Here is a 5972-nt window from a genome sequence, read left to right on the forward strand (position 1 = left end):
TGATGTGAGCAGCTGTATTCCAGTCATCATATACTCAGATCATCCCAAAAAAATAGCACGATATGAACAGCTTTATTTCTGTCATAAACAGTGGAAACTTTTGCTAAGCAGACAAAATTTAAAACAAATAATATAATAGTACCCCAGAAAAACAACATAGTTACCTGTGAATGGCTTCAATGTGGTTGTGAATATGCCTTTTAGCAAACGTTCTAAAAGCATTGCATTTCAATGAAAATTTCAGAAACCATGCTTTATTTTTTGTTTCTCTCAACAAAACCTGGCCTCAGTGTACCCTGTTTTTGTAGGAGGAATCTGAATGTATAGGTGTTAACAGCTGAGACATCAATAGGAGTCCTGGGAAAACCTGGTGTCACCTGAGCCAGGTGTCAATAGGTCTTACATTTTCATGAATAGTCATTGATTATTCAGTGAAACAGAGGCTCTGTTGAAAAAAGTTAGGCACATCAGTCACTTTACTCCAAATAAAAGGTCTTTCTGAGTGTTATAATTTAGCTGTTTTTCTATGGGCCCACACCCAAGACTTTCATGAACTCAGTCCTGTGTTCAAAACAATCTGCAAGGTTTGTTTATTCTCCATTTTCACTGTTTTTCTGCTAGAGTTCAAAATTCTATTTTCATGTATGTGTACTTTGACATATGCTTAAAAGTCACACATGAATCTAACATACTTACATCAGCCATATTATGAAAGCCCAGTTTGTGCTCTATGTAAAGTTGAAATGTATTAGATACTACATTGGTAAAGATTTGAAATTTACACAAATTTAAGAAGAGCCCAGATTCACTGCAGGTCTTCAAAAAGGCTTCAGACCCCAGAGGGTTAAAGGTACTGCAAAGCAAGCCCAGCAGGGGGCACCTGGATTTGAACCAGGGACCTCTTGATCTGCAGTCAAATGCTCTACCACTGAGCTATACCCCCACAGGTAAGTGCTAGCAACTGACAACAGGTGTGTTCTAAATGGATGTCATTTTTATATTGGTCCAAGGATTCATAGATTAAAAGTTTTATCTACACATGACATCATTTGTAGGCTGGGTCATTTCCAGACGACTTTTAATGTTGTAAACTGTTAACCAGTTAAGGATACCTGAATCAGTGGAGTCAGGCAGGGGTATACGGATTCGTCCAAGGGACCTTCTGATCCGTAACACAAATCAATCACCCCTTGAAAGCCAAAGCCTATTTGAGCATCTTTGCTATCCAAGAGCATCCCTTCAAGGCCACAATTTACCCATCTTTGTAAACTCACCACGTTGTGTAATCTATTCCACGGATAAGTTAGGGTGTCGGAGGACGAAGGTAGGTCTTACCCTGGATTACATTGTTGTCGTTGTTAATACTTTTATTTAGTGAGTCCCTGCAAGTAGAGCTGGTATAATGATCAAGGGAATTTTTTAAATGTGGTGACAGTCCTTGTAGATGGTGGAGGTGTTTGGAATATGTTCTTGGCCATCAATGGCACAAATCAATTGTCTCTTGAAAACCAAACCCTATTTGAGCATATTTGCTGACCATCAGCATCCCTTCATGGTCACAATTTACCCATTTTCGTGAATTCCCCATTTTTTAATCCATTCTAAGAATAAGTGAGTTTGTCGGAGAGCGATGGAAAGGCCTACCCTGGATTACGATGGTGTTGGAAAGAACGCCTTCATTGAGTAGTGCGGAACAATGTGCTCAGAAGTGTGTGCGCGCTCGCGGTTCATCTAGTTTGGAAAGCAGAGAAATAAAAGCTTATTTGCTATTTATTTTAGAGTTCATGTAAGTTATTTCATCCGGGAGTAAATTCTGAGGGAAGTTAAATGGCATGCATCGGCTAACTTTGTCCGTCTCATCCTTTTTTTCGAACACTGAACTAACGAACTGCTACCCTGCCGCTGTGAGTTATCAGAGCAGAGGAAGTAACACAGGGTTCTTAAAGGTGTCCTACTACTGGGGTAAATATTACATTGTATTGTATATTATGTTATATTATATTATATATTTATTGTTTATTGTATATTTATTGTAAAATCAGTGTGACATTAAAGGATAAAGATCGTCCTACCGTGAGGGGCTGAGTGTTGTCAGAAGGAGCTCTTTCTCCCCGCAGGACGCGGTAACCATAGTAACCAGTGATTTCCGGATTGGACCTAAGATTTCCAGCCCAGCTACAGCTTAAAACCCGTCCATTTAAAAATGAAATAGCAGCCCCAAATGCATACTATGATAACTAATACATTAACAAACAGAAAACCCAAAACAAATGGGTAAGGGCACTATTTAGACACACACACACACACACACACACACACTGACAGACCCGCAGCACAGGCGATCTCACCCAGTGTCCAGCTCTTCAAGTCCTGCAGAAATCTGCAGAAGTTTTGATAATTTTATGATCATTCCTAAATATCATACAACATTACATTAGTATTATGGACTGTCAGATACTGAGTCAGGAAGTGGTTATGCCCAAGGCATAAGCGAACTAAGCGGCTGCTTAGGGCCCCGTAGCCACCAGGGGGCCCCCAAGAGTACATGAAATGACATCGTCTTTTTTTTTATATCTGTCAATGGACAATGATTATTATACAAAATGACAATAATTAGTTATAATTAGTCATATTGGTGGCACAGAGGGGCCCCCGAAATAAAATGTTAGGATATTGTTTGTACCATTAAAGCCAAACACAATGACTGATTGACTCATAAGAAAGTGTCTGTTTCCTTACTGACAATGTTATCATCTTCATCCTACGGACCGATTTTATCAGATTAACATCATCACCTTCATCTACAACTTTATGAGGGAAAAGTGGCTTTATTGAATCTGCCATGGAGAAGAAAATGTAATGTATTTAAATTATTCTATTATTGTATTTATTCAATTTTATACAAATTTACTAACAATTAAAATGAGTAAATATTTTAGTTTTTATATTTTATAAGTAGTGTCTTGACTTGTGGCATTTATTTGTTTGTTGTGATGAAGCATGTTTATTAGAGTTCATATTATTCTCCAACGAAGTATTTATAACAGAGTCTACATCTTTGGAGGATGTGAGCAGAGTCCTAGCACCTGACCCACAATAAGATAACTCACTACACCATCTTGTGGGGAAATAAGAAAGACTTGTTTTTTAAGGTAATTGAAGGTAATTTATTTATTAATGGCATTAATAAATAAACTTCTGAACTATAATTAATATTATATAATGTATATATTTAGTATTTTTTGCATTTCTTTGTATAGCCTTCCCATACAGAGTTCCATAGAGTTCCTGGACTAAATCGCTGTTCCAGTTCACTTCAAATATTTTTCCATCTGATTTTATTCAGTAGGGTTAATTAAGTGTAGTGACCAAAGAACAAAACTGGAGCTATGATTGCACTGGTGTTAATTACAATCATACAGGTCTCACAAACAGAATATTGTCTATAGAGAAAAAGAGCTGCAGAGGAACAGAAACTTTTCCTCCAACAATTTTCTTCATCTATTGATCAAGAGGAGAATAAACTGTGCACCTGAGCCTTTCCTCATTAATGTTCAAGAACACGTCTGTTATAAACAATCAGCTAAAAGAACATTCTCACTCTAACTACATTTCACTGGCAATCAGAAACTGATATGTATTTATTTTATAGTTATGTTTGGTTACTTAAAGATGATTGTGATTACATTAAACAGTGTATTCTGGGTGGATGAATTGTTGTCAACAGCCTTTACTATAAATACACCAATTTATTTGAATTTATTGACAACAATTTATTATTAAGCAACTTTTTAAAATACTTGTTCTTTTGGTTTGTAACTTGCAAACTAAAGGACGTAGCAATATCAGCAATAGTGAAGAAAACCAAGTGGGCATAATAACATTGTTATCCTGAGTGTTTAGTTAGTGTGTGTTTATTTTTTGAAATAAACATCATATTTATTCATATTCATGACAACTCTGCTTTACCTCACACAGCAACTCTTTCTCATCTACTAGACAATTAGCAAATCTTAGTATGCTAAAACTACAGTAAAACCAAGCCCCAGATCCATAAGCTGCAGCTGCAACCTAATGAATGGTCATTCAATCAGAGTTTATTTTTAGTACTTTATCCTGGTCATACTTCCACTTCCTGTTCTATATCCAATATATGTACACACCTTCATTCATTCATTCATGCTTTGTCCTGGGCAGGTGAATCTGGAGCTTCTCCCAGCAACACTAGGGATGATGCAGGAATACACCCTGGATGATACAGCAGTCTAATGCAGGACAAAATGCACAGACACATTCACACACTCATTCAGACTTAGGGGAAATTTAGTGTCAGCAGTCCACCTTAAGTTGGAATGTTTAAACCACAGTACACTGTAAAACCTGATAAGTTAGGTTAACTCAAACCATTTGAGGAAACCGATTGCCTTAAACCATTTATGTTTTGAAACTAATAAATATAAGTGCTGTAAACTTATATGTATTGAGTCTTATGCAATTTTATTTTAGTGTTGGTATAGTCAGTCATTTAGAGTATTGGCAACTTAAGAACTTAAGTTCAAAAAACAGATCTGTTTGTGTTCAGTTAATGGATATAATTAAGTTCGAATAACTATATAGTTACTTAAATGGTTTGAGGAAATCGATGGCCTTAAATGGTTTGAGTTGACGGAACACAAACTAATAAAGTTAGTGTTGATTAATTTGAGTTCAGTCAACTCAAACCATTTAAGGCAATCGGTTTCCTCAAACCATTTGTGTAGCTAAAAAGTTATTTGGACTTAATTACATCTGTTACCTGAACACAAACAGATTTAAAGACTAAGTAAAATCTAACATGTATAAATCAATAATTACAGAATCAGCAAGTATTTTAAGAAATAGAATTTATTGAAATAAAACACTTATTTGAGTCACATATAGAAAGTTTAACACTGCACAAACAGCACAAAGGTTTTAAAATCCTAAAATTTCAACTTGAAAATAGAACCTTCTTCCCTCTTAATGGTACTCAAAACAGTACGAATTCTATGACACTAATTCAGCGGTTCATTTTTAAATGCCAGCAACTTTAGCCTAGCCGTGCCGTCACCAAGATTCAGCAGTACCTTTTGCAGGAACTAAAAAAAACCTGTCAGCTTCTTGGGGTAGCTGATATGAAGGGCATAAAGCAGCCCAAAAAGCAACATCAGAGCACTGACCCAGGATTTTGAAGACATCACCACATCATCTTCAAGGACAATCAAGACATACAAACAAAAAAACAAAGAGGCAAAACAAAATTAATACCAGTGGTTCCCATTAGAATGAACTAAACCTTATAATTACAACATAACAAGCCTCTGCAAATAGTGCAGATCATGTTCATGACTTTGGAGTATGAGCTTTACATATGACAATGATATAAACATACAGAAAACAATGCACATCAAATTTAGATATTATATTTAGATAATGTGTTTAATGTGTGTGTTGAACCATGTTAATATTTTAGTAAAGTCTAAATTAAAGTAATTTTTGAAGCTTGAAAATACAGATTGCCTTTAATTGGACAGACAAAAGGAGAGAAAAAGATTTAAACGTACCTTTAACAAAAATCTAATGGAATTACACGAGGGTGAGTAAATGAATTATATAATCATCATTTGAGTAAACCTTTCCTTTAAGATTACTGAAATGATCAACTGTACAGCTACTCTAGCTGTATTTTTTTCGATGTGAACAAAAAGATCAAAATGTTTCAGAAAGTAGTCCTGATGAGCCTTACCGTGTGTGTCTTGAAAACATCTGACGAGTCTTCCTTCAAGTAAAGCGGCAGTCCAGCCAGGACAAGAGTTCCAATGACACTGATGTCATCCTGATCCTTAAAGACAAAACAAAAAATGACCATACTTTTAATTCCCAACTAAGCAACATTTTGAATTTATTAACATGATTAATGATGAGACAACATTCTAACACTGCAAACCTAGCTA

The 5972-nt window shown here is 35.7% G+C and overlaps 1 non-coding gene across 1 annotated transcript; it reads right to left on the reverse strand.

The window, feature by feature from the left end:
• Nucleotides 1-871: 871 nt before the first annotated feature.
• Nucleotides 872-943, reverse strand: trnac-gca (transfer RNA cysteine (anticodon GCA)). Its single transcript has one exon. It is a non-coding gene; the product is annotated as a tRNA-Cys (tRNA).
• Between the last annotated feature and the right edge of the window lie 5029 nt (nt 944-5972).

Source organism: Hemibagrus wyckioides, unplaced genomic scaffold (genome assembly GCF_019097595.1).
Source record: "Hemibagrus wyckioides isolate EC202008001 unplaced genomic scaffold, SWU_Hwy_1.0 Contig2, whole genome shotgun sequence".
Taxonomy (NCBI): Eukaryota; Metazoa; Chordata; class Actinopteri; order Siluriformes; family Bagridae; genus Hemibagrus; species Hemibagrus wyckioides.